Source organism: Passer domesticus, chromosome 6, assembly GCF_036417665.1.
Source record: "Passer domesticus isolate bPasDom1 chromosome 6, bPasDom1.hap1, whole genome shotgun sequence".
NCBI classification, from domain to species: Eukaryota; Metazoa; Chordata; class Aves; order Passeriformes; family Passeridae; genus Passer; species Passer domesticus.
The window spans coordinates 39,536,075-39,551,983 of NC_087479.1; the positions used below are offsets into that span (position 1 = coordinate 39,536,075).

The 15,909-nt window shown below is 38.7% G+C and overlaps 1 long non-coding RNA gene across 1 annotated transcript; it reads right to left on the reverse strand.

Annotated features, from left to right (window-relative positions):
- Positions 1-8,688: 8,688 nt before the first annotated feature.
- On the reverse strand, positions 8,689-15,630 carry LOC135302132 (uncharacterized). Its single transcript, XR_010363831.1, has 3 exons — positions 14,600-15,630; positions 9,625-9,744; positions 8,689-9,095 (listed from the first exon to the last, which is right to left on the reverse strand). It is a non-coding gene; the product is annotated as an uncharacterized LOC135302132 (long non-coding RNA).
- Positions 15,631-15,909: the final 279 nt, after the last annotated feature.

A 15,909-nucleotide genomic window follows, 5' to 3' on the forward strand; every position in this document is an offset into this window, starting at 1 on the left:
CACAAGCAAACCATATTAGCAATGGGATAATATCAAGAACATGATGGGATATTAACTCTTGAAGCCTCAGACTAGATTTCATCAGCATTAGTTCATGCATAAGCATCTAATTCTTCCTTAATTTATAGCATGAACTCTTGACTTCAGCCTGGGAATAAGCAAACTGCTTAACAGTCCACTTCTGTTTCTGAGATGGTTCTCAAGTCTCCTCCTGGATACCAGCCTGGAAGTGATCAAACTACCTGGGGGAAAAGGAGAGAAGCAAAGTAACACCCTGATGATAAAATTCAGTGTAAACAGAGGAGAAGGGAGTGAACACACAAATCTTACAGTGGGTAATTGAATAACAGGTGATAAAAGCAATTGTGGAAATTGTGTGTCTATTAACAAGGCTATTCAGAGCAAGGAAGATATGCTATCTGATTCACTGCACACTGAAAGATAGCTTAAGCAGCTTCTGCAAATATTAAACATGTGTTTTATACAGAGAGGCTTCTACTATGTGGAATGAAACTATATTCCATAGGCTGGAGGACACTACTGACTTTTAGCACAGGAAATTGCCTAATAAGGACAGATATGTTGCACCAGCCTTACTGCACTCAGGGAATGCTGGATTGCCAACATTATCGACTAGATCCAAACATACAGTAATTGTAATTGCACCAGGGCAATCTATATAAAGAATTAAATTGATTATCTGTATGCTGAATCAAAACTAAATTATATGACATAAGGTTTCAGGATGAGCAGGAAGTCCAGCAATTGAATAATCTTCCCAGGAAAGAGGGTATCTCCATAAATGGAAATGCCCAAACTGAAATAAAACACTTGTTTATCACACTTGTATAGGAGCATCACTAGTAACAACCTTGCTAAAGTTCAGCACAGACTGGCTTCTCACAATTGCATATAACTGGTATTTTATCCTCTGTTTGTAAGCACAGAATCTTCTCACCCCTAAAGCAGGGCCTACTAGAGGTGATACTTTTGCCCCAGATCCTTGCTGTTCCCTTATTAGATGACTTACATGCAGAAAATAGATGAAGCTGCAAAACAGTTGTGTAGTAGAGAACTGATTTCCGGAGGTACGTGATGTGAACACAGAGTGCATTTTGACCTTCAAAAATACTTTTGAATTAGGGTGGGGATCCTTATCCATAATGGAATTTTTAGTAGAGAAAAAAACTGATGAGTTGAAGGATTAAGTTTTTGAAAAATTATTTCTGATAACATTAAACATTCATCTGAATCTTTTCCCTCTAAGCATCACCTCACTGTGTGCAGTTTTTTGAAGCATTTCTTGCCCTACCTCTAGCCATTTGTTCTATAAGCTATTTCTAACCACAAACTACCAAAGCAAAAGGGTTTCATCTAGCAGCCACATCACAGAGAGGTCTTGTCACCTCAAACCTTGTTTGGTGCTTGGAAGGTAATTTTCCCCCCTACTAAAACCACAGACAGCATCACTCACACTGTAGTCCTTTAATCAGAAACAGGTGTTCACACAGATTTTGCTACTGAGTTTTCTTGCAACAGAAAGACAACACCTCTAAGCAAGGAATTCCCCTGGGTGTTCCATATTCTTCACAGTACTATGTTTTAGCATGGAACTTGTTTTTATCTAGACCTAATATGGCTTGTAGGTCTTGTATACCATCCTTTAACATTGACTATCCATTGAGATGACATGGGTCACTGACTGTGGAACCTGTGGGGTCTGGAGGACAGTCCTCTCTTGATAACTGCTTGTTGCATGCACTCCTACTGGGTTGAAGATGTGAGTTGAAATATCTTTGTTGCATATGTTGATGTGAGAGAGTAGGAGGCAGAAAATGGCTGCTGCAAAGCCTGGCTAAAAAGAATTTGTTACCTCTTTTTCTCATGTGGACCTGCACCTCAGGACCTTTAACAGTCTGACTGTAGACTCTCCTGAAATATGTGCTCCCATTTCTACTGTGCTGGTATTCCTCCCTGATGTTTCCTGTGATACCCACAGGTTTACTGGCATTACTATATTTGAATAAAGGCTTTTCCTCTTATGTGGGTATCCCTTCCCAGAGCTGATGCAGTTCATACTTGCAAAAAAGTGCTTTTGACAGTTCAGCTTTCATGAGTTCATGAGTTTTATGAACCAGCATCTGTACAAAGGCTTTTGCTAGTGGGAAGTGTCATAAAAATGTAATTAAAACATCAGTTTTAACTAGCTTCAATATATTGGCAAAGGTTTTCAAGCACAGACTAGACTCCATCCATATCAGAATGGAGAAAACCACTTTCATTTGGAGAAAGAGAAAACTTTATGGATATTTTAAGAACTATTATGATATGCAAGCACTTACAGAAATGAAAAGCATTTATTTTTTCATTTGATTAGTAACTTTAAACTCTCCATAAAACAGAATTCAGCAAAGAAGAAAATCTCTCTTTGGAAATTTATATGGCTTTAAACAGATGTTTACATGTCAGTTGCATTTTATTACTTACTGTATTTGGGAAAACTTGTTTGGATTTTAAGGCATGTTCAAATAACTATAAGATTTTATATGGTTTTTAATGATGTTCTGCATTCTGTGGGCAACTGATTTTCAATTTACATATTTCTACTTGCTTATTGTCATCCAATTTCTCAAACCTTAGTATCATTTCAAGCGATTAACATGGAAGACTGCTTTAACCATCTACTTTTGAAGTCTACATCCAGTGTACATCCCACCTACAGTCAGCAGCACCAATAATGTGGAGGTAGAATTGTCTATCATCCCTTCATAAAGAACCTACAGTCCAATAGAGGTTACCTTCCCTCTCACCTCCACACTGCCTCCCCCCGCCCCCCAAAAAATCAGATACTTCAATGGTAAAAATTAAGTTAAAAGATTAAGGTGAATCTGTGATTTGGCTTGAGAAGAATATATGTGTAGAGAAAAATACTTGCTGCTGATGGAGGCTCAATACACCCCATATTTATTTTGAGAAGGCGTTACTTCAGACTGATTCTAGTCTGATGCCATGGAATTCCCATTTGCAACTGGAGACCTGAGCTACATCTTCAGTTTAATCTGAAAAGAGTCTAGTTTATGCATCCTAACACTGCTGTTGTGGTGCAAAGTGTAGTAAGGGGGAAGGATCAGGATATTGATTTTAGAAATGGTCTTATGATCTGAACTATTTTGTTGATCTACATTCACCATTGGAGAGGATTCTTACCCTGAGGCTGCAGTGACCTCTGCCAAGCTGTGTCAGAGACATCTTTGCTGTGGGGAGCTTGATTTGGATATTTAGGCAGCAGTTCTTTCCTGAGAGCTCAGCTGTACCTAGTCTTACTCTAAGGTAAATACCACTTTTCAGGCTTGCATCTTATTTAGGATTATACCCCTTAGCATTCTCTCAGAATTTCAAAGAGAACAACACTATTCACAAATAAATGTGCTTAGGTAGCTGGTGGGTTTGTAGCTGTGCTTCTGGCTCTCTGCCACCACTTTGGCAAGGATTTTGTGCCTGGAATGTGACACAGACAGAGGAACTAAAGTACTGGGAGCCAGTGCTGCTCTTTCCATCCTTCCTCCCCATGGATGTTTGGCTGCATAAGAGCTGAAGCATGTATGCAAGCCTTAGGTCACAGCTTTTTGTGCGTGACTAGGCAGGTGTGTATGACACACTCAGGAGTACATTATCTGTAGAAACTTTTTACCAATTAAAAAAAAAAGTGTTTTAATTAATTACAATTCATTCTTTTGTAACCTCAGACGATCTCTACTAAATATGTCACATGCAGTTTGATTATTCAGACTTCATTTTTACTTTTTTACCTGTGATTATTTTCAGGTATCTTGAAATCTGCAGGGTTTGGTAAAAAGCTGGAATCCTTACCTAATCTGGTAGAAAAAATTAACAGCCTAGAGACAAGTAGCTCCATCTTAAGCTCTACCTTTCTTTAGGAGCAAAGTCTGCTTACTGCTTTGACGAATACTACATCAGCCAGGTAAAGGGTACACGCCCACTGAAGGTGTTGACAGATTTTTGTTTGATTGCAGTTGTTTTTCTCTATTTTTTTGGTCCTATGTTTTTTGCAAAGTTCTTCTGCTAACAATATGTGGGTTGATACTTTATTTCCTCCCTCCTCTAGTTTGTATGAACTGTGGCTATTGGTCCTCTAATGCTGAAATTTTTTCATTTTAATACAAGCAATTTGCTGTATCTATAGTACAGTAGGTACTGTACTGAACTCTATTTAATTTTTTTGTTGTGCCTGAAGTATTACATCAAACATTAAACAATTATATAACATATTGCACATTAAAGAAAGAAATATTAGGGGGGAATAGTTGTGTGAAGGTCTTAAAAGGACATCAAAATTTGGTTTTGATGTGATAGTTTAAGGGAAAATAGTGGAGAAATGCAGCAGAAAGTTTTTGAACAGTGATTTGATCTCCCCCTTAGAATGGAGAAAGGAGAGAAAGGAAAAAGTAAGTCTGAAGCCAGGAACACCAGACAGAAGGACACTGTTGTTTTTCAGGTCATTGGTGAGCAAGAGTTTAAGCAATGAAAGGAAAGTGAAAAATTTTCCTCTTACAGGTGTTCTGCAGGAGGAAGCTGCACATCCTTGATAAAACCTGGTTGTGTAGATTGGCATAATGTCAGAGAAAACCCTCAAGAAGAGCAAGCCTTACAACAGCTATGCTAATAGAAAGAGGGAGAAGGAAAACTGAGAGGGTTTGTTTTGACCATGTTATATTAGTGTTTTAAAGGATGTTACAGAAGAGGTATGTAAGCTAAGAGGTATGTATCTTGGAAAATGAGAAAAATGAAATTATCTTCCTGTTTTAGGAGAAGAAACAGTCACAAATCTTAACAAATTAACCATGGGAGAGGCTAAGGTGTTTTGACGAGGATTTCAGTGCTGTGGCCGTGGGGTGCAGAGGAGCAGAATGCTTTGAGTGCAAAGTGCTTGTATATGGCTGAGGAGGAAAAAGGGAAAGAGGAACTCGGGGTATCTTCATTTGTAGGACTGGATCAATTCACAATTATTACCAGAAGGAGTTAAACATTTTCTGGGGTTAAAGTGAATCAGAATCTGCACACCATGTGCTGGAAATTCCCTAAATGATTTCAGTGGTCATTAAGAAAAGGGAAATGGTTCTTTTCTGAGTAGGAGATGATAGGAGACAGAGGAGTAGACACCAAAACAGAGCAATGGCTGAGTATTTATAACTCAGATTACAGGACTCCTGCCAGCTGAGAAGGGGACAAACTTTTTCAATGGCTTTTTCTGTTGAGTGGGGGTCTTGCTGGTAACCACTATGACCCTCTGTGACTGGTAACATGAGAGGCTGAGGTACTTACAGTTCTACCAGAAATACTACATGCAGTTATGTACAACATGGGCAAATACAGGTAAAGCTGCTGATGAAATATGCTCTGCTGATGAATGAAGCTTCAACTCTTCTGCAGTGACCTTATTCCCACTCCCATGCCCCTGGATTTACTCAAGGTTCTTGTCTCTTCAGTCACAGACCCCACCCATATACAAAGCCTTTAAATTTTAATTAAAGTACTGGATTGTGTATTTTAAACAGTGGCAAAATTTAACATATTTTACAGTTGCAGCATGCTGTTACCAAAGCTGTTGTTTTCCTTTAATTCAGTACTACAGAATAAGCTTAGTTTAAGCAGTAAAAGTATTGTGTTTAGACCTATATTTTCCAGTCAGTATTTAGGGATTTTTCAGCTCATGGTTTGTAGGCCTTTGCTAGTCAATGAAGCATTTCTGAGGAATCTGAGAGAAATATAAAAAATAACACTCTTATCAGTGTGCTTAAGCTGGCTGTGTAAAATGCATGCATGGTTGCACCTACATAGATTAATTTTAGAGATCTACAAGTAAAAATATTTTTTAAACTCTGAGATGTAGAGGTACCTCTTTATTTTATTTTCCTTGTACACCTTTTCTTCTGAGTACCATTTGTCTCCAGTTAAGATCATGCCATCATCCCCCAATTCATAATGGGCTGTAGGATCTCTACTGTGGTGATGAAAACTGGAACATATCTGTCCCAACAGCTTCTCTAGTAAACCAATAGCAAAGTTTGTCACTGGAGTAGCAGGCAGAGTACAAAGACTTCAGGAGTGCTGGTGCTGCTTATCTCACTACCCCAACCCATGGTGTTTCCTCAGTCCTGCTCCTTCCCCTTGCTTCTCCCTGCTTTGCTAGGAATCCCTCCTTGATGCCATGACTAAAGAAAGCTTTTTCATTGTTTCATTCCTAATCATTCCTGTAATCATAATCTTTCTGAACAGCATTCTACTCACCTATCCAACCTGTCTCTGGTGGAGACTGAGGTGTCTGCTGTCTGAGGAATTTTGAAGATTCCTCAAAAAGGAAAATCTTAATATTACTCTTTGTTCCACAGCTATTGTTCTGGTCATGACATCACTTTGCATGCTCAGTGCAGATTCCTGTCCACCTAGAATCACGCAGTACTACTGCCTACCTTGCCACAGTTTAACCTTCCAGAGGCTGTCACTTTGTGCAGAAGTTTTTTACTATGTATTTAGGAGATTGCATTTCCACTTTTAGCTTATGCTACATAGCTGTGTATATTTAGTGGAAAATTTTGCTTTCAACTGAATTTTTTTTCAATATACAGAGAATTTTGGGTATTTTGGAATCAAAACTATGGTGGTGGGTACAGAATTTAGAGCAAATCCGGCCTGCAATGAAACACAAACCCACAGCAGTAGCTGCGGGACTGAGCTCACCATGTAGTTTCCAAACAAGCTGACAGCAGTAGGAATCGTGGTTTATAAAAAGCTGCCAGCAGTGCTGAGCTGGTGAAGAGAAAGAGGAAGCTACAACGGGAAAGAGAAAAACATCACAACCAAAGGCAACTTCACTTCTCTGCCTTTACTGTTTTTAAATAGATTTGGCTCTAAGTTGCTGTTGAGGGTGCTGTGAAATCTTACAAACTGATCCTCATAATATTTATCCCTTTCTGAAAACCACCTGCAAATCAGACCTAGATCCAAGGGGTCCCCTCTGTGTTTTTTGTGCATACATGTGAGAATCTAAGTTTCTGAGTAGGAATACACACCATGTTACTGAGGCTATTGCTCAACAGCATGCCAGTAAATAGAAGTTTACTAGAACAGCTTTTGCCATTTCACTCCCCCTTTGCACGATATGCTGAGCTGTTCTCCTGAGATTGTTTCCTGATGTTTACATCCACTTCATTCTGTGGATTAACTTGATTATTTTTCTTGTCCTATGAAGCGTTAAAAACTGCTTCTCATCCTCAAACCACCAGTATCAGAAGTCATCCAAGGCACTACTGACTGAATTGTCTTGCATTGGGTGTGAGGACTGTGGGAAGGTGGTCTTGAAGACCTCATCTGGGGAGTGGGACGCAGGCTTACTACTTCCACTTTGGTTGCTACAAGTGCTAAGCTAGGTGATGGAAGATATGCTGCATCAAAATGGGAGAGTAAAAGAAACTCAGAAAGTTGAGAAATAATGTGAGAAAGGCTATGCTTAAAATTAGTTGCATTGGCAACTCCTTTATTTCGTGTCATTCTGAGTTCATATCTTCGATTCTGTGTATTTTAGTTGAGATGGGATTGACTTTTTGTAGAGCTAGTCAAAAGAAAACATTGCAGTGGGAAAGACCTTAGGGGCTTTGCAGGTGAACTGCATTTTGTGTTACACCCTATAGTTCTTGGAAGAAGGACCTGGCAGTGTCTCTCTGCATGCTTGCTGCTCTGAATCTGAACACAAAGAATCAAAACAAAAGCCATACAAAGATGACAGAGTCTGTTTTTAGTGGCTGTGCTAGTCCTAGGGAGAGGGCTGCCATTGGCATGCCCTGGAAGAATTGAGCATGATCTGTGAGGATAAACTGAGCACAGTCAATCTGCAATCAGTCTGTCAGTGGGAGGCAAAAGGCAGCAACAGAACACATGACTCCTATGATTTCCCAGCAGCTAAAATGCTGAGCATAGTTCAGGGGTTAAGTGCACAAAAATTATAATAATTATTTCTTTTCCTTCATCATTGCTTTTTTGGCTCCAAAAGGATGAGTACATTTTCTTGCAGGGCCTGAGGTATCAGGATATACCAAGGTGTTTTTAGCTCTGGTTCCAGAGCCCTTTATATATAGCAAACAGCTGTGAGTGGGTACTAGGATCTGCAGTGCTTTTTTTTCTTATTCTTGCTGAAATATTAGCATCAAATCTTCAAGAGAGTCAACACTAAAATTACTTATTTTCACAAGCTACCTCTAGGTGATGTAAGAATGGCCTAGTGAAAAATTATCTTCCTCAGAATCTCCTTCAGAGAGCAGTTCCCATTTTTTCCATTCCCATTTTGTAGGAGGTCAGAAGAGACCAGGCTATTCTTCATGGCCAGTTTGTGTAGGCTTGGAGAGAGACACTGTGTAGCTCCCCTTCCATCCAACAAATACACTTCACCCTTCTACAATGTGCACAGGCCTGGCATCACTCTCAGCTGCCTTTCTCTTATCACGGAAAGAAAGTTTCTTAAATATTTTTCTGTTTATTCTCCTGATCCTATCTGTTCTCAGAAAGATCAAAACTGAATGCAGTTGTTTTACTTACTCATAAAACTGTCGTAGTTGAGATGGAGACAATACAAAGCAACACACTCCATTTTCAGAAGGCTTCAAACCTGTTTTTATTGTAGCATAGATGCTTTTATATATTCTTACAAAACTCATAAATTTACACTTTATTCATTGGTCACAAAAGACAAAGTGTTTATTGGAATAGGCAGTTGCAGGTTTTTCTTATTTATCCTTCTCTTTTTCTTGGTTTCTATGTCAATGAGCTTGCTAGAAAATTCTTTCAGGGGTAAACATGGATCCTCTTATCAAACTTCTTTCTGGCTCAGAGAAGTCTCTGTAAAACCTCTTCCACATAAAACCATGATTCCTCAGACAAGGATATTTTACAGATCTTTCAAGGTCAGTCATCATCAATATCCTAGACAGGCTTTCAAAGAAGTAAGGGCAAGTTTTTCACCTTGACCACCAAGTGCTATATCAGGCTTGGTGTTGGGAATGGCACTGATGAAAGGTGCTTGGCTGAAATATAAAAAATAACCAAAATCAGGAAGTCATTACTAGGCTGTTTCAACAAAATTAAATGTAAACCATTTTTCAGTGGGGTTTTTTCAATAAAATCTTAATCCATTCCAAATTATTTTCTTTATTCTTTAGTCCTTAAACAATCAAGACTTATGAAACTAAATATCTTAGCCTGTAGTTCTAAGTTTAAAAGGCATTACATTTTTATTAAACCTCACTGGTGTTTATTTTCCTATAGAGAACCAATTTGGAAATCTGATGAGCTGAATTTGTCAAATCTGTGATAGTCTGTTTATTGACCACTTTTTCATCAGAAATTGTTTATTGTTGCTGTCACTCTGGAAAAGGCAAGCTGTCCAAACATAATTTCTCTTGATAGATCCTCCTTATAGTGTCATCTTGTGACAATAAGGCCTTATAAAACAGTAACAAAAATAACTGATAATTTAAATGACAGGGAGTTTGCAGTGTCTCAGGGATTTTCTCCTAAACTCAATTCTTGTGTTCTAGGATACTAAACACTCACCTTAGGCAATAAGAGCCTTTTAGTGTCAGAGTGAGACCACATAGTTTAGAGAGCCCACAGTCAGACCCCAGATGCAGTAGCATCTTCAAGGTCCTCCAGACAAACAGGTACACCTGGGCACTAAAGCACCAAAAAGAAACTTCAGCTCAGCCACAGGCCTGGCCATGCCACTCTATGTCACAGACCTCCCCTGGGCATCAGTTCAAAGATTTCTGCACAGTAAGATTTTATTCAGGGAAGACATGCTTTGTGACAGTCTTAATCCTTGAACATTTTCTCACCAATCCTGTCAGCCAGCAGGACCTTCCTCTTCTTTTAGCATTTTAGCACACTCCACTGAGGCTAAAACTGTTTTCTCAGCCTGTCTTAGATGTATTACATTTGCATTACATTACTTTGAGCTCTGACTGACAGATTAAATGCTAGATTTTGCAGGAGATAGAATCTGTAGTGGAGTGCTCATCATCCTAGCAATCAGAAATTGCTAATTTGTCATTAGGGAATCCACTTGGCAACAGTATGAACGAACGATCTGAAATAGTTTTAATGTGATTGTGTACTCCTGAGGTTTCTGGTTTTGTGTGCATGGCTCCCCAAGCCTCTTTCTTCCTTCACATTTGTTATGTGCCTTGTACCAATGAGATGTTGGAACATATGGCTATAAAGACAAGATACTAGTTTTCTTAATTTTTCTTTCAGCTGTTTAAGGATAAAGGACAAACAGCTCAGTTCCAATTGTTGTGTACCAGTTATTGGACAAAAAAATTAAGGTTTTTCACACATGCAAGTTTACTACAAATGTATTCTATGCTCACCAGCCTTGCACAGGTGAGGAATATTGTTTCTTACAACAGAACTTCTCTGGATAGTGATAAATCACTAAATTAATTATCTCTAGATTTTCTGCATATGTTTCAGGGGACAATGTTTATTTTATTTGACTGGACTGAAAATGCAAAGTATTTTTTCAGTAATTTTTCCCATAGGTCCAGTTTCTTCAAATTACATAAAAAATATTCAGAAACAACCAGAAAATGTACCTTGTAACAGTTTTTTGTTAAGCTTTGCTTCTCCTTTCATGTTTTGAATTGGCTTTGGTTGTATCTGTCTCCAACACTTGCTTAGGTTCATATATAGAAGGGAGTCAAAGAAGTTTGACCCAGGCCAAGAAGATTTTTAATTTTTTTAATAGTTCTTAATATAATGATGAGAGAATATTACATGTTTTCCCAGTTTGATGAGGAAAGGAACCCAAAAAGCAGGAGTGAAAGCAAGATGAAGAACTCTTCTTTTTGGAGTAGTAGTATTTTTATGGGCCTCTTACACGAGAACAGATCATGTTCTTCCATATTCCATACCATGTTATCCAAATTAAAAATCTTGTAGATTTGATATGTGCACATAGCCTTGGTCCTGAGCAGACAAACGAAGTTACTTGGAAGATGAGTATTGGGCCCTGCATTCCTAATTACTTATTTTTGAGTTGTCATCCAGCCCAGCCCTGCAACTTCTCACAAATGTGTTCTTTTATGCAGTGACACAAATCTTTTAAATTCTGGAAAATGCTGTCACCACAATTTTTTCCTCTTTAACAGTCTTAAGTCTTATCTAACTGATAGCTGTAAGTTCAAGCTTGCACTTGTGCGTGTGCCTGCTGAACACACAAAGTGTTCTGTGAAAGGACAGGACTGCAGAGCAGCAGTTCCTGTACTCTGCTGATGATTACCTGTATGGGGAAGAGTCAGGTTCTGGAGGGTCCAGCCCTGCATATACATTATTGCCCTAGAATTCCCACATTCCAAACTTTATTACTGCTGTTTTAGTTGGTGTTGATCAGTCTGTATTTATCGAGCCTTGAAAGAAGAGTGGGATTGTTTTTAGTTAACTTGCTCAGGGGTTTCTTCTGGAGCTCAAACCATGGACAAGTGCACTGCCTGTTACCCTAATGCAATTTAGAGGCTCTTTCTGTAAAAGCCTGCTGTTATTTCATGTATGCTCTTGCTGCTGATAATCAGTGGATAAACAACTTTCATAATATGACTGCAATGCCGCCACCCCCACCCAGCAGCCTGACAGTTGACTCGATGGTTAGCCACGGGCTCCTGGCAGCCCTAGGCAGCAATTTGGAGACTGCAGCCTGCCTTTCAGGCCAGCATGAGCCGTGCCACTCACAGCATGTGCTGGCAAAGGGCTGGGCAGGTTCAGCACACGGGTCTGTGAACATCTGCTTCCTACACAGAGGTTTTGGAGCTACTGTAGTACATCAGTGATTGCAAAGTGATGGGATTTGATCCTCTGTATTAGTGCAGTTCCAGAAAACAGTGCAGGACATTTTTGGAAAGTTAGTATCACTCATCATGTCATCCAAACTGATGGACACTGATATATCCACAGGTGACATAACTCTAGAGTTTCTCTTTTTTTACCACCATCCACATTTGGTATTTTTACACCATCCGTGTCTTTTAGCATTACATTTCCTCTCATGTTCCAAGGCCTGTCTGCACCTCTCTACACTGCTTCTCCAGTTTGCAAAGCCCTCAGCTGAGGTTATAAATAATTACAATAACCATGCTAGCCCCATATTGCTGCAGACTGAGCTGCATGCCAGACTGTCAGAGCTCTGTGCGATTGATGACTGCAGTCATTCTGCTTTTAGAGCCAGGAAGGAAAAATAAATAAATTATCTTGTAGTGCACCAGAGACTGATTCTCAGAAATATTTTGCTCGGTCATACGGTATGGAAACTGGGAAGTGCACTTTTTTATTCTAGAGTTTTATATGCAAAACCCTGTGTAGATACCACTAAGCAATCTTGATGAGATTTTCAGAAAAAAAAATGTAATTAAAGGAAGGGATGCTTGAAGGTAGAGCCACTGATACAGATCAGGAAGATACCTCATTGCTTCCATACTCCAGCAGCACCAAGGTCTTCATCCTATGAACTGGCATCTCAGAAACCCTACACTTGAGCTCAGAGAAAGATTCAGATTAAATCAGTAAGTGAAAAGAGGAGAAAGTGAAACAAATGCAGTGTGAGGAGAGGAACTCAAGCTCTTTCATATTCACTTCTCCGTGAAAACTCAGGGCAGGCCCATGACAAGAATTCAGAAAGCAAAGGGATATTCACCCATATAAAATATTTATGTAAAACACCATCTAAGGGACCAGGCAAGAATAGGAGAATATGAGGGTCCAGGAAGTGGAAAATTATATGCAAATATTTTCAAGCACTTTAGACAAGGTAGCATGAGGTTCAAATAGATGGTCAAAAGCAGAGGTGTAAGTATACAGGTAATGGAATATAAAAGCATTCTTGAGTATGTTAAAGGCATCTAGACCAAAGTAAACATTTGACAGTCAGTTGGAGTGAATATACTTTGAGGCATGAGCCTTACAGTGAGATCAAGGAGAAATAACAGAGCCACTTGGTTTGAATAGTAGTCTCTGTTCCTTTCTGCGCTGGCTCCAAATATCAAGAGTGACCACACGTATTTCATTATGAGGGTTCCCCCCAGTCCCTCGTTTTACCATTATTCCTTTCAGCCTTAAGAGAGATCTTTTATGCTCTTATTTTCTCACTGTATTCTTCTTTCCATTTTGCATAGGTCTTGTTTCCAAAATGTAGACCTGGGCTGCTTTTGAGCATGGAACTGATGACAAGAGCAATGTATTAAGCCTTTAATCATTAAACAGTCTGGAGAATGCTGGGAAGCTTGGATATAAACTGAAATACATTAAGAAAAAATCAGTTTGCCAGAAAGATCTAGTGCTATAATGGATAACAAAGCATAGAAGAAAACTAATATTTAAATACATGAGTTTGGTGCATGATAAAATGCATGCTGTCTTGTCTATACAAGATTTCTCAAGCATATTTATTAGCATATATTAGCTAACAGGTGTTAGCCTCAAAATTTCTAGACAACCTAGAGGGTGATATGAGTCTGAAGCTCTAAGTGCAGTATTAATTTGACTGCATTTTTGGTTTGTTCTTTTTTGTTGGTTTTTTTGGGGTGTTGGTATTTGCTCTTGCAAGCAGGTTCTTCAAAGATTCATTTCAATTTTGAGAATGTGTCCCACTCAGGGAGACATCTTCTTCAATCCTGGTTATATTATAGTTATTTGTCAACAGTTTTGGGGGATCTCTCATTGATACTAAGGTTTTGATAACAATAACCACGTAAAATTGCACCAGAATACATTTATTCTACATCTGTTATCTTACAGAAAGAAGATTTTTCTTTTGCCAATTTATTTTCCTTTCCTCTCCTGTCTTTTACCAAAGATTTCTCATCTTTTACTGATAAACTTAATTAATGTACCCTTGAACCCTTCAATGGTTTGAATATTCATTTTGTTTGAATGTTTATCAAAACCTGCATAAAAGTACTTCTGTGTTTGAGTAATCTTTCTGTCCATCTACGGCTACTGACTTGTGGTTTTATTAAAAGTCTCATGATACTTCCCGTTTTTCATATTAAAAAAGAAAATATTTCTTGATTTTATTGCAGAGAATAAGATGTATCTTAGAATATGGAAATTCAGTGAACAGAGACAATATATTCCAAAAGTTATATGATTTTTTAACTAATCCCATGATCTGTTGTAGTTTGGCTCTTGATTTTTGACTCTTTGGTGTTCTGGGCATTTCCCACCCTCTTCTCAATGAAAGAGCAGGTAGCCCAAAGCCACAGAGTTAGAGTTCCAACTCTGGAAAGATTCGGGATTTTTCTATAAGAACGGGATGATGATTCATTCTGTGCTCTCACAAGACAATCATGCATCTGCCCCTGTTTCAAAATCAGCAGCCCCGCCAGCTCGTCTCCATCAGCCTTGAGAAAACAGGAAGCAGAACACCACAGGAAGCGGTGCACTCTTACACCCACCCCAAAAACTTAGCTGCTGAACCTATTGCAAAATGCTAACAGAACGCTGCAGGGTACACTGAGAAAGAGATGAGAAATCTGCTGACCTTCGGGTGCCTGTGCAACTCCTGGCTCCAGTTTCTCAGGCCCACAGCCTCACTCAGTCACCAGCATGTCCTGTGTCTCTCAGTTTAGATCCCCTATTGTAGGATGCCCTGACGCAGAATATAGAGGCTTTTTCTTAATTATTTTGTTTCATCCCCCAAATTTGTACAAAAATGCAGTAAGAAGCTTCTTGTCTGGAGGGTTGACAGACTGAAGGACAGAAATAGAGAAGGTGGAGAGGACTGTGTGTTGTTGGTTGTGATTAACTGTGTACTCATTTCCTTGGCAACATGGAAGAAATGGTTGTTTTTAGAGGAGAGATTTATCAGTATATCTTGTGACTTGGATGTTTTTCATATTAAAAAAGTAAGATTATTTCTCACACTCGTGGTTGCAGAGAACAGAGTGTACCATAAGTTTTCAGAGAATAGAGGTGCTTTCTGCTTATAAAAGGAGGTGCAGGACAGACTGCTCTCAAGTAGGAAACAATTCCTTGGATGTTCTGTGGGGCATGGAGTGGATCTAGGAAAGGCTGAAAGAAAAGAACAGGATATTCTACAACAAACAAAAGAGACAAAAGATATACAACATGCAAAACTGTTTTAAATTTGAGAGCCTTTTTTTGTTATTTTTGAGTACTAAAAAATATTGAAAATTTATTCTGCAAAGCCAAAGGGAAAAAATGCAAGTTTATATGCTGAATGACCGGCAAGTAAAATTTTAGTAGAGGATCAGACATTAAAAAACCAGGATTTCTTAATTAGAGAAGTTGCTTCAAAAGAAGTCCAATAATAGGAAAGCAGGAAAGGGTCAGGAGTGGAATTTGATGTTAGCTATTTAGACTAGATGCAGGCATTATATTTCTGTTAGATGTTTCAGTTGTCCAGTAAATACAGATTTGAGCATCTGGTCAAGGAAACCAAAATATTTCTAAATACTTGTTAAATTCTGTGAATTTTGTTTGTCAATATTTAGAATGAAATTGAATTACCTAGCTTTTCTTTCCTGTTTTTATTTTGGTTTTGGGTTTTTTTTCATTGTTGTGTGTGTGGGTTTTGTTTGTTTGTTTTCATTCAGCCAGTAAAATCCAATTATTCCTTTAACTTCAACCACACTGAGAAAAACAGTCAGATTCCTGAACCTAGTTTTCATCATTACTGGGAGTTGAAGAACATTAAGAGCTGTATTGCAAGAGTGTGCTGAAAGTCCTATACAGACAGTAAATGTAGATTGAAGAGACTGTCTTCAGAACATTAAACAAATATCTCCAGGAAGGTGGCTTGGTTTTAATAAAGCAGCAGAAGTTCTATGT